The sequence below is a fragment of the Protopterus annectens genome, chromosome 3.part1, assembly GCF_019279795.1.
Source record: "Protopterus annectens isolate FY-2018-M chromosome 3.part1, PAN1.0, whole genome shotgun sequence".
NCBI lineage: Eukaryota > Metazoa > Chordata > Ceratodontiformes > Protopteridae > Protopterus > Protopterus annectens.
Window position 1 is genome coordinate 1,005,615,367 of NC_056732.1, and position 13,904 is coordinate 1,005,629,270.

Sequence of the window (13,904 nt, forward strand, 5' to 3'; positions counted from 1 at the left end):
TGCATCTGCAGTCCTTACAAATGGGTTGTCCTGTCGTCAGGCAGCCCTTTTCCAAAGTCTGGGTCTGGCCTTCACCCGACATCATTGCTGCAGTTATTCGGGTATAAAGCATCAGCCGCCGCATTTTTCCTCAGTCTTTCTTGCGGCGTGGCGCGAGCAGAAGCTGGGTCAGAACCAGAGATTACTACTACCGAAGACTTCTAGACTCTTTCTTGCCACAGCCGATGTCAGAAAAAGTGAATAACTGTTTAACTTGTGAAACAAATACCTCATAAAGATTTCCACTCTTACTGCTTACCTTGTTTAGGCCCAGACCAGCAGCTTGTCTAGCCTGTGCTGCTGAGCAGAACCTGCTGTTGTGGTTTCTCAGGAATTATCTGACACTATTCCCTTGGATATTTCAAGAGCTGCTAGGCCTCCTGCAGCCATGTCCATTAAGGCCTTTGCCAGGGCTAAAGCAGCTAAAGCTACTAAATCAGTGCCTGTTAAGACCCCCTCTCACAGGCCTAGCTCCAGTTCCCAAATGCTTAGTTTAGCAGAGGATCTCATTTCTTTAATCCGGGGATCCCAACCTCACCCAGACAGGGCCTCTCACCCACCTCCAGAGAAGAGGCCTAGAGCAGACCCCTGAGCCAGTTTCCACAGATGATTCCTCTGATGAATCAGATAATACAGACCCTCCAGACCTTATGAAGACTCTGATGCTGAAGAGTCCATCCCTTCTGCCTCTCCGCCTGAGGAATTTTCCTTTGGGGAAACCTTGCATGCTATGAGGGAACAATTTCAGTGGCAGGGCCAAGATTTTTCAGACTCCAGAAAAAGGCTTAGAACCTTTTGCATTTACCACAACATAGGCCTTTAGCTATACCTCCAGTTCTTTCTGTTGTAGATGATGCATTTAATGATGCTTGTACTGCTCCTGATTCACTACCTCCCTACAGGGTCCCGGACACACATCACCATTTATACAAGGCTCCTTTTGCAGATCCTGAGACTATTTCCCAGGGGCCTGAATCCAGGTCCTTAGAGATAAAGTTTACACTTCTGCTACTCTTTCAGCTAGGGCCTTGAACTGTCAATTTCATATGATCCAGTATCAAGAATTTTTGCTAGACCAGTTAACCAAAAAACTGTCCTCTGATGAACCTTTAGACAAGAAATATGTTCAGGAAATGGTACATAACATTCAGCAAGTTAGTAACCATTCTTTAAAATGTGGCTATGATGCACTGGAGGCTTCCTTTAGATCAGCCATGACTGGCACAGTTATCAGAAGGCATGCATGGTTAAAAGAGCAGGCCTTACCAGACCATGTCAAATCAAAACTATTAGATGCTCCCATGGACAAGATCAATTTGTTTGGCTCTCCTGCACAACAGGTACTGAAGAAGATGGAAGAGAAGGCAAAATCTGTCCAAACAGTGAAAGATTTCTTACAGGTCCAACCTCCAAGGTTTAGCAGGAATTGGCCCTCTCCAGACTCCTCCAGAGCACAGAGAGGCAGGAATAACACAGCCACCACCACTACTACAGGACAATCACAGTGACTTGGCTCCTATTTTCAAAAAACTGGCATTACATCACAAGAGACAAGTGGATTTTGCAAACAATAGACCAAGGTTACAGGTTTCATTTCCATACTCTACCAGGAAAGAGAGGAATGCCAAACCTACCTCCAAATCAAAAGGCAGCAGCTCTAAAACAACAAAAACAAGCTAGCAGAAGACTTGAAAAGGGTCATTTACCTTCTACAAGCCCTGGGATATACAGTCAATATAAAAAAGTCAAGGCTGATACCATCCCAAAGGATAACCAGCTGGACACATCCAAACAAATGGCATTCCTAACAGTAGAAAAACAGGAGCAACTCCCTCTCTACTTCTTGGCATTAACAAAGCAAAACCATCTAACAGCAAGAAAAGTCCTGCAAGCATTGGGCTTCATGGCATCCTGCATAATATTGGTCCCACATGCCAGACTGCATATGAGAAAGCTAGTGGTACCTAAGGAATATATGGTCTCAGCACAAGCACAGCCTAGAAACCCAAATTCCAATAATTCCATGCCTGAAGCAAGAATTCCAATGGTGGGCTCAGGCCTGTCAATCAAACGAAGGATTGCCCTTCCACAGCACTCAACCAAGCCAAACCATCGGGGCCCACATGCTGGACAAGTGTATACAAGGTTTATGGACTCAAGAGCAGCTGCACCTACACATGAACCTAAAGGAAATGCTGGCAGTAAAACTGGCAATTCAGACTTTCAGACCATTTCTTCGACAAGGTCAATTGATGATAAGGACAGACAACACCACAGTTATGTGGTACATCAACAAGCAGGGAGGCACACATTTCTATGCCGGATGGCCCTGGACCTCTGGAATGTGGCCCTGAGTTACAACATTCAGTTACAAGCAATCTTTGTACCAGGAAAAGAAAACACTCCAGCAGACATATTAAGCAGGACTACCACAAATGCCCACGAATGGATGCTGCATCCGGACATCTTCAAAACCATTACAAGAAAATGGGGACTCCCAGAAATAGACTTATTTGCATCCCCACGCAATCACTAACTAAAGAAATTCTGCACCAGGACGTACCACCCACTGGCTTGGAAGGTGGACTCCCTATCCTTCAGTTGGAAAAATCTGACAGCATATGCATTCCCACCACTTCCTTTGATGCACAAGGTGCTATTGAAAATCAAAGAGGACCGTCCAAGGATCATTCTGATAGCTCCAGACTGACCAAGGCAACATTGGTACCCATTACTGAGGAGCATGTCTCGGGAACAGATATGGCCCCTACCCCTAGTTTCCTTGCTGTTAACTCAGAACAACTACAACACCCTGCATCCAAACCTGAAAACTCTGCAGCTGACTGCCTGGAACATTGCATAAGACAAATTAACCCAAATTTATCCCAAAGGGTTAAAGACATTATCCTACCTTCAACAAGGAAAACCTATTCAGCAAAATGGAAAAGATATCTCATTTGGAGTACTGCTAAAGGGGAAGATGTGTCACTGGTAAACATAGCCAACATCCTGGAATACTTGGCAAAGCTCTTCCACAAAGGCCTGTCCTACTCTTCCATTAAGATTCATGCATCAGCTATTTCAGCAGAATACGACTTGGATCCTCCAGTCTTCTCACATCCTTTGCTCAGGCAGTTTCTGAGAGGAATTAAAAATGTAAAACCTCCTAGGAAGCCACCATTACCTGCATGGGACCTGAACTTTGTGCTAGCAAAATTGACACTTCCTCCTTTCGAACCAGCAGCAACAGCAGAACTGCAATACTTATCATGGAAAACTGCTTTCCTGCTGGCAATCACTTCAGCAAGAAGGGTTACTGAGCTACAGGCATTAATGGCAGTACAGCCCTTTCTGATCTTCCATCAAGATAGAGTGTCCATGAGAACCAATCCTACTTTTATGCCTAAGGTGGTCTCCAGAGTATCTTTAAATCAGGCTATCCACCTACCTACATTCTTCCCCAACCCACAGAACAGGGGAGAAAGACTGTTGCATACCTTGGATGTACATAGACAATTACGCTACTACCTGGACAGGACCAAGAGCAATAGAAAAACTGACCAGCTACTGGTAGCATATGCAACAGGAATGGAAGGGAAAGCAATTTCAAAACAGACAATATCTAAGTGGATAGGAAATTGCATTAGATTTTGTTACTCCTACCATGGAAAGAAAACTCCAGACAACATCAGGCCTCACTCTACAAGAGCTACAGCCACTACCACAGCTTTTCTCCGTGGCTACCAAAGACATTTTAGAGGCTGCTACTTGGAGCTCCATGCATACATTTGCCAAGCATTATAATTTACCTTTATACTCTAGATCCCGAGCAGGTTTTGCCACTGCTGTTTTGCAAGGGATCTTAACTACACCATAATTCTACTTTTCCTCCTCCCCCAGTTTGGCTATGGTATTCTACCCATTTGTAAGGACTGCAGATGCATCCTTGAAGGACATAGTACAGTTTTGTACCTACCATAAATGTAGATGTCCAATAGGAATGCATCTGCAGTCACCCTCCTTCCCCTCTGTGGTACTCCTAGGGTATTTGCCCCTCTTATAGCTAGCTGGGGGAATCTGCTATGGTGTATTTGTTTGTATATATATATACATACATGCTTATTTTTTGTTTGCTCTCTAATATTTGGAATCATTGGCATTTATCCAAATTTAGCCTTCCTAGAGGGCACCTGGCATCTGGGGCAAGAAACACTGAGGGCTGATGCCTTTATACCCAATAACTGCAGCAATGACGTCGGGTGAAGTCCAGACCCAGACTTTGGAATGCCTGACAACAGGACAACCCATTTGTAAGGACTGCAGATGCATTCCTATCGGACATCTACATTTATGGTGGGTACAAAACTGTACTTTTCTGCTACTCTACATACATAACCTTATATTTACTCAACGCTCTTTTTAAACCAAAATATGCAACTTATTCTACTTTTTTGACATTCTCCTTTTAGTTTATAGTATTGTTTTATCTGTCAGCAATATACATGTATGTAGCTTACATACTTTAACTACCAAACTTCTCTATTGCTATTTTTATTGAAATGTATCTGTATTGCTATTTTTATTGCATTGTATATCTTTGGCGTTTTTCTCCCTGGGCCTCCGCTGAAAAAGGGCAGTAGCTCAGCCGGACACTCCTGGTCAACAAATGTAAAATAAATAAACAAATAAAATTATTACATCTCATGTTTAGTATGTTCTTTTCCTTTGTCATACTGCTTTCAATTTTGTTGCTTCTACGTATTTACCATTATTTGGTTTTTAATCACAAATATCTCTTCAGGTCTATTGTGAATTATTGACACCATGGATTTATGAGAAAAGTTGGAACTCTCCTTTTCAGTGACAGCATTTCTCCCTATTTTCCCTAACAACACCCTACTGTTTGCATTGAAGTATATACAGTGACCATCTAAAAGTTAATTTTCTTTGCATCCATTCACAGGTATGTATTTACCAAATTAAAGCCTTTACTGTTTCCAGGAACATTACTTAAAACCAGGATCTTTCTGTTAAAGTTATGCTACACTATTCAGGTAGTCTGTACCTTTACTCAGTGAAGGCACTGAGACAGATGTTCTTCGTGTTTCACTGTTGCAGTCATTACATTTGGGTAATCCTGCTGGCAGGTTGCCCTCAGCCAGTAATCCTGCTGGCAGGTTGCCCTCAGCCGGCCTGAATTCCAAAGTCTTGGGTCCTGCGTCGGCTGCTGTAGCCCCTTCCCTGATGTCAGGTTGTCAGGGGTATAAAAGAAGCAGCCAATGTCATTTTCTTCAGTCTTTCTTGCCACGTGGTGCTCGAAGCAGAAGCAGTTCGCAAGTGCCGGTCAGCCGACTCCTGAAATTTTCGTGTTTGAGTTTCAGAACCAAAGTCTTCAATAAAGCTAAGTACCCTGTTGGGGAAACTTTTTTCTTGCTCCAGACCGATGTCAGAAAAAGTTAATAATTGTATTACTTGTGGAAAGCAAATACCTCATAAGGATTTTCATTCTTAATGTATTCCTTGCCTAGGCCCTGTTCACAATGTTACTGGTTATCGGTTTTGTGCTAGATTTAACCAAGGCACTATTAAGCATCGGTATAATTTTGCTTTAAAGTATTTTGGTAGCTGGTTTAATTATCCTAAAATGTCATTGGATAGCCATCCAACTACCGGAGTTTACAAAAAAACGCAAAGAAAAGGATGGAGAAAAACAACCGAGGCCCAAAACCGACGACGAAGCTTCTCCTAAGCCAGTCACCGGTTCGCCGGTTCTCAGTGAGGTGCTTTCGCAGCTCCTGACACCTGCTTCTTTAGCGTCGAAGGCCGCTACCGACTCCCACATGGAGTCGGCTATGCCGCTAGATACTGAAAGTATTGGAGCCTCGAACGCTAATCCCTCAGATGGGTCCAGAGCCGCTGAGCAGGTACCGGCTTCTGAGGGTGTATTTAGACTTCAACATCTTTACATTAAAACGACTTCAGCTTCAAAGACTAACGCATCTTCTAAAGCAAAGAAACAAAATCATGAGCCATGTTTACAGGCCTCTATGCCCAAAAAACAGATGATCAAAATGGTCGAAGACCTGATTACCTTGATCAGGGGTTCCCATCTCCCTCCTGATAAGAGGCCTAGGCAAGACACCGACTATGAATCTTCAGATCAAGTTTCTATTTCTTCTGATTCCGCTTCTGATCAGGGATATTCTTTAACCCCCCCTCCCATGAGGATTCTGATGCTGAAGAATCTATTCCTTCAGCATCCCCTCCTGAGGATTATTCCTATGGGGAAACCTTGCATACCACGAGGGAGCATTTTCACTGGGAAAGCCAAGATTTTTCAGAATCTAAAAAATAGGCTCAGGGATTTCCTTTTACTACCACAGCACAGGTCTCTAGCCATTCCCCCTGTGTTAGACATTGTAGATGATGTGTTTTCGGAGTATAGTTTGACCTCTGACTCCTTACCTCCAGCTCCTGTTAAGCCTGGCAGATATTACAGGGTTTCTGACTCACACAAATTTCTGTTTTAAAACCCTGCTGCTGACCCAAAAACTATTTCACAGGGTCCAAAGGGGGGAGTTAAGGCCTCAACAGCAAAAACCCAACCCCCTCTGACAGAGATTCAAGGGCATTGGATAGATGGGGGAAAAAAGGTTTACACATCTGCAACTTTGGCTTTAAGGGCCTTAAACTGTCAGTTTCATATGCTCAAGTATCAGCAACATCTCATGGGATTGCTTAAACAGAAAATTATGTTAAATTCTGAATGTGCTGAAAACAAGGAAATGCAGGATTTATTGCATGCAGCTGAACAAATTGGAAAGCATACTTTGCAATGTGGTTTTGATTCTTTGGAGGCCTCCTGCAGGGCCGCAGTTACGGGTTCTGTAATTAGGAGGCATGCTTGGTTAAAGGAACAAAATCTTCCTGATCATGTTAAAGTTAAGTTACTAGATGCACCTTTATAGCATGATACTTTGTTTGGTGTTAAGGCAGAAGAGGTGTTAAAGAAAATGGAAGACGAAGCTAAATCTATGCAAACTGTTAAAGATTTTTTACAAGTAGAGCCACCTAGGTTTAGTAGACACTGGCCTACAAAAAATTGGTCCTTTCCTGTGTCAGACAGACCTCAAAGGGGCAGATCCCAGGCGCAAGATTCTTATAGGTCAAACAATGGGGTACTTCTACCTCCAAAGCTGGAGAAGATAAAACACAAATATACAGAAAGCAGTCCCAATGACTTTCCCCTGCCTGCACCAAGCACTTATCTTCTGGCAGCACCCTTGGAGGAAAATTAGCACTTTTTGCTCAAAATTGGCACATTATAAGCCAGGACAAGTGGGTTCTAAATATAGTGTCACAAGGCTACAAATTCCATTTCCATACTCTGCCAAAGGCAAACGGCTGGCCAGATCTGCCAAAAAATCAGTGGGCAGAGGCACAAAAACCAGTTTCATCCGTCATGGACATGGGGGCCATTCAGCAAGTACCAGAGTAAGAGCAGGGACAAGGATTTTACTCAAGACTGTTCTTGGTACCCAGAAAGGACAAGGCTTGGAGGCCGATACTGGACCTATCTATTCTGAACACATTCCTGGATATTCCAAAATTCAAAATGTTGATTTTGCAACAGCTTCTGCCCATGCTGGGCAAGAATGCTTGGCTTGTGACTTTAGACCTAAAAGAGGCATACCTTCATGTTCCAGTCAGACAATCATGCAGAAGATACCTCAGATTCAAGGCTGGTTCAATGCATTACCAATTCTCTGCACTGCCCTTTGGCTTATCTACTGTGCCCAGGGTCTTTACAAAGTGCCTGGCATCAGTAATTGCATTCTGCAGACAACGAGGAATACAAATGTATCCATGTTCATCGTGTTTTTCACTGCTGCAGTCATTACACTTGGGTTATTCTGCTGTCAGGCGGTCCCGCAGTCGGCCAGAGTTCCAAAGTCTTGGTCCGGCGTCGGTTGCTGTCGCTTCTTCCCTGACGTCAGTGCGCCAGGGGGTATATAAGATGTAGCCGACGCCATTTTCTTCCGTCTTTCTTGCTGCGCGGTGCCCGAAGCAAAAGCAGTTCACAAGTGCCGGTCGGCCAACTCCTGAGATTTTCAATTTGAATTTCAGAACCAAAGTCTTCAATAAAGCCAAGTACCCCGTTGGGGAAACTTTTTCTTGCCTCAGACCGATGTCAGTAAAAGTTAATAATTGTATTTCTTGTGGGAAGCAAGTACCTCATAAGGATTTTCATTCTTACTGTATTCCATGCCTAGGTCCAGACCACAACGTTACTAGTTGTCAGTTTTGTTAAAACAGAAAATGCTTACAAGTTTAGAACATCCTGACTATAAGGAAATGCAGGATTTATTGCATGCAGTTGAACAAGTGGGAAAACATACTCTGCAATGTGGTTTTGATTCATTAGAGGCTTCCTGTAGAGCAGCAGTTACAGGATCTCTGATTCAAAGGCATGCTTGGTTAAAAGAACAATGTTTACCTGATCGTGTTAAGGCAAAATTATTGGATGCACCTTTACAACAGGATGTTTTATTTCGTGTTAAGGCAGAAGAGGTATTAAAGAAAATGGAGGATAAGGCAAAATCTATGCAAACAGTGAATGATTTCTTACAGGTACAGCCACCTCGATTTAGCAGAAATTGGTCTTCAAAAAATTGGTCCTTTCCAGTGTCAGACAAACCACAAAGAGGCAGATACAGACGCCCAAGAGGCAGATCTCAGCCCCAGGGCTCTTACAGGCCACGCCAGTGGGGTGATTCAACCCCAAAAGGAGGGGAAGACAAGTCACAACCTTATAGGAAACAGCCCCAATGACTTCCCCCTTCAAATGCCAAGCACTTACCTTTTGGCAGCTCTCTTAGGGGGAAAACTAGCACTTTTCTCACAAATTGGCATATAATCACCCAAGACAAATGGGTTCTGAATATTGTGTCTCAAGGTTACAGGTTCCACTTTACCAAGGCTAAAAGGAATGCCAGACCTGCCACAAAATCAGTGGGCAGAGGCATAAAAACAAATTGCAGCCCTCATGGACATGAGAGCTATTCAAAAAGTACCACAACAGGAACAAGGACAAGGATTTTACTCAAGACTTTTCCTGGTCCCCAGAAAGGACAATGCCTGGAGACCCATACTGGACCTTTCTACTCTAAATACTTATCTGGATGTTCCGAAAATCAAAATGTTGACACTTAAGCAGCTTCTTCCCATGCTGGGCAAGAAGGCTTGGCTTGTTACTTTGGACCCCAAAGAGGCATATCTGCATGTCCCTATCAGACAAAATTGCAGACGATACCTCAGATTCATAGCTGGTTCAATGCATTATCAATTCTCTGCGCTGCCCTTTGGCTTATCTACTGCGCCCAGGGTCTTTACAAAATGCCTGGCACCAGTAATTGCATTTTGCAGACAAAAAGGAATTCAAATATATCCATTCTTGGACGACTGCCTTATTCAAGCAGAGAGCAAGGACATTCTTCTAAAGCATCTGGCATTTGTAAAAAGATTGCTAATTTGCCTAGGGTACACAGTAAATGAAAAGAAGTCAAAACTAGTGCCCTCACAAGAGATAATATTCCTGGGTGCCAACTTAAATACAACGGCCCAGATGGCTTATCTCACACCAGACAAGCAAGGACAACTGACTCAGTATTTTCAGTTGATGGCAACAAAAACCCAACTCTCTGCAAAAAAAATTCTGCAGGCCTTGGGGTTCATGGCATCCTGCATACTACTAATACCATATGCCAGACTGCATATGAAGAAATTACAATGGTACCTAAAAAGTGTTTGGACTCAACACTATCACAGTTTGGAAGCAGTAATACCACTCATTCCCTGCCTACAACAGGAGTTTTGATGGTGGGCACAGGCATGTCACCTCAACAAGAGTCAGCCTTTCACTCTACCAACAGCCAGGCAGACACTAACAACAGATGCCTCAGATTACACCTGGGGAGCACACATGGTAGGAAAATGTATTCAGGGCAAGTGGACCACAGACCAAATGCATCTCCACATCAATCTAAAAAAGATGCTAGCTGTACAAAATGCCCTAACTGCTTTCAAGGACCTTCTGCATCCAGGACAACTATTACTAAAGACAGACAGCACCACAGTTATGTGGTACATAAACAAGCAAGGGGGCACTCATTCTTATCCCCTCTGCAGACAAGCCATGACCTTGTGGAACCAGCTATAACCTATCAAGTTCATCTGCAAGCACAATTCCTGCCAGGAAAGAAAAATACTCTGGCAGACGACTTAAGCAGAAACATCATGGATCCTCACGAGTGGAAATTAAATCCACAAGTATTCAGCATGATAACACAAAAATGGGGGAGCCCAGACATAGATCTTTTTGCCTCCCAAATGAATTGCCAACTACAGAAATTCTGCACAAGGACTTACCACACACAAGCATAGAAAGTAAATGCCCTCTCGTTCAGCTGGGAAAACCTACAAGTGTATGCCTTCCCACCACTGCCTCTCCTTTCAAAGGTACTCCTAAAAGTCAGACAAGAAAAGTAAAAAATGATCCTGATTGCCCCAGACTGGCCACGCCAGCACTGGTACCCAATCTTGAAGAACTTAGCTCAAGGTTCACCATGGATTTTACCTCAAATTCCGCATCTTCTGACTCAACAAAACAATCAGATCCTGCACAGCCAGCTCAAAACCTTAAACCTGGCTGCATGGCAGATTCCTTAGTCAAGCAGACAACACCTCTCTCTAAAGCTGTTATGGATGTCATTTTGGAGGCCAGGAGGCCTAGCACCAGGAAATCCTATTCAGAAAAGTGGAAGAGATTCTGTGCCTGGAACCAGGCTCAAAGCATTGACCCTCTTGTCCCAAATATTCCTCAGATATTACAATATCTAACTGAGATGCTGGACAAAGGCCTATCCTTTTCATCCGTTAAGATACACGCCTCTGCCATCTCGGCTCATTACAACACAGATCCTCCTATTTTTCTCTCATCCATTATTAAAACAGTACCTCAGAGGAGCTAAAAACATAAGACTGCCCCGGAGAGCACCAACACCAACTTGGGACCTTAACTTTGTCTTGGAAAAACTAACTTTACCTCCTTTTGAGCCAGCAAATGCAGCAGAATTAAAATATGTGTCATGGAAAACTGCTCTCCTTCTGGCAATAACCTCAGCACGAAGAGTCTCAGAGTTACAGGCACTAATGGCAGTGGAGCCATTTATCATTTTTCACCAAGACAAGGATTCTTTAAGAACAAACCCCTCATTTATGCCAAAAGTGGTATACAGGGTGGCTCTTAACCAAATTATTCACTTGTCAACTTTTTATCCATATCCCCAGAATAAAGGAGAGAGACTCCTGCTTTCATTGGACATACACAGACAGTTACGTTTCTACTTGGACAAAACAAAAGCTTTCAGGAAAATTGACCAATTGTTTGTAGCATATGCTGCAGGATCACAGGTAAAGGCTATTTCAAAGCAGACCATTTCAAAGTGGATAGGACACTGTATCCGGTTCTGCTACACACAGCATGGAAAAACTGTACCTAGCAACATTAGGCCACATTCCACCAGGGCAACAGCCACTTCAACTGCCTACCTTAGAGGAGTACCTACCAAAGATATCTTGGAAGCTGCAACTTGGAATTCAGTGCACACATTTATCAAACATTATCATCTGCCTCTTTATTCTAAATCCAGAGCTGGCTTTGCCACTGCAGTGCTGCAGGGCCTCATAGCCACCCCAAATCTTCTATAGAACCAGCCACCCTACCTCAGTTTTGGGATTCAACCCAAGTGTAATGACTGCAGCAGTGAAACACGATGAACATAGTACAGTTTTGTACCTACCATAAATGTAGATGTTTGAGTGTATTCACTGCTGCAGTCCAGGTTACCCTCCCTCCATCCCCTCTTTCTTAGCTGGGACTTATCCATTCCTTTCTACCCTATACTACCTATGTGGAGTATTTGCTGGTAACTGAAGTTTTTGGTTTTATTTTTATGTATGTTTTATTAGCAATATGTATTGCCTACCTATTTGGGGGCACCTGACATCTATCTGGGGCAAGAAAAACTGAAGAAAACGGCGTCGGCTGCATCTTATATACCCTTGGCGTACTGACATCAGGGAAGAAGAGACAGCATCCGACGCTGGACCAAGACTTTGGAACTCTGGCCGACTGCGGGACCGCCTGACGGCAGGATAACCCGAGTGTAATGACTGCAGCAGTGAATACACTCGAACATCTACATTTATGGTAGGTACAAAACTGTACTTTATTTGGACGACTGTCTAATTCAAACAGAGAACAAAGACATTCTTCTTCAACATCTGGCGTTTGTGAAAAGACTTCTAACATGCCTAGGGTACACAGTCAATGAAAAGAAATCAAAACTAGTACCCTCTCAAGAGGTAACATTCCTGGGTGCAAGCTTGAATACAACTGCCCAGATGGTTTATCTCACGCCAGACAAAGGCAACCGACTACCTATTTCAAAATGTTGGCAACAAAGGCAAAGTTATCTGCAAGAAAAATTCTGCAGGCTTTGGGCTTCATGGCATCCTGCATCCTACTAATTCGTTATGCAAGACTGCATATGAGGAAACTTCAATGATACCTAAAAAGTGTTTGGACTCAACATTGCCACAGCCTGGAAACAATGTTTACTCTCATTCTCTGTCTGCAACAGGAGTTTCAATGGTGGGCAAAGGCTTGTCATCAGAACAAGGGACAGCCATTCACATTACCTCCAGCCAGACAGACACTAACAGATGCATCAGATTATGCCTGGGGGGCCCACATGGCAGAAAGATGCATTCAGGGCACATGGACCTCAAACCAAATGCATCTACATATCAATCAAAAAGAGATGCTAGCTGTTCAGAATGCCCTGACAGCCTTCAAGGACCTACTTCATCCGGGACAACTACTGATAAAGACAGACAACACCACGAATATGTTTTATATAAACAAGCAGGGGGGCACACATTCTTACCCCCTTTGCAGACTAGCCATGACATTGTGGGACACAGTTTTGACTTACCAAGTACATCTGCAGGCACAATTTCTGCTAGGAAAGGAAAATACTCTGGCAAACAAACTTAGCAGAAACCTCATGGATCCCCAGGAGTGGCAACTGGATCCACAAGTCTTCAGCATGATAACAAGGAAATGGGGATGCCCGGATATAGATCTATTTGCCTCCCCTCACAACTGCCAACTAAAAAGATTCTGCACAAGGACTTATCACAGACAAGCATGGAAAGTGGGCGCCCTATCTTTCACCTGGAAAAACCTATCAGCATATGCCTTTCCTCCACTGCCTCTCCTCCCCAAGGTACTCCTAAAGGTCAGACAGGAGGAGCCAAAGATGATACTGATTGCCCCAGACTGGCCCCGCCAGTACTGTTATCCAATCCAAAGGTACTTGTCTCTATGCCCAGCTTGGACCTTACCTCAATTACCTCGTCTACTGTCCCAGCAAAACAATCAGATCCTGCATAGCCAACTCAGGACATTAAACCTGGCAGCATGGCGGATAATGTAGTCGTACAAAAAACACCTCTCAGTAAAGCTGTGATGGATGTCATTCAGGAAGCCAGAAGGCCTAGTACTAGAAAGCCTTATGCTGGAAAATGGAAGAGATTCTGTGCTTGGAACCAGGCACAAGGAACTGATACAACTGTACCAAATATTCCTCAGATTTTGCAATACTTAACTGAGATGCTGGACAAAGGCCTGTCTTTTTCATCAATTAAAATTCATGCCTCTTCCATTTTGACTCATTACAATACAGAGCCACCAATTATTTCTCATCCTTTATTAAAGCAGTACTTCAGAGGAGCCAAAT

The 13,904-nt window shown here is 43.5% G+C and overlaps 1 protein-coding gene across 2 annotated transcripts in view; it reads left to right on the top strand.

Annotated features, from left to right (window-relative positions):
- The window catches only part of ARFGEF1 (ADP ribosylation factor guanine nucleotide exchange factor 1), a 4,299,619-nt gene that overhangs the window by 426,667 nt on the left and 3,859,048 nt on the right, over positions 1–13,904 (top strand). The gene's annotated exons all lie outside the window — the stretch shown is intronic.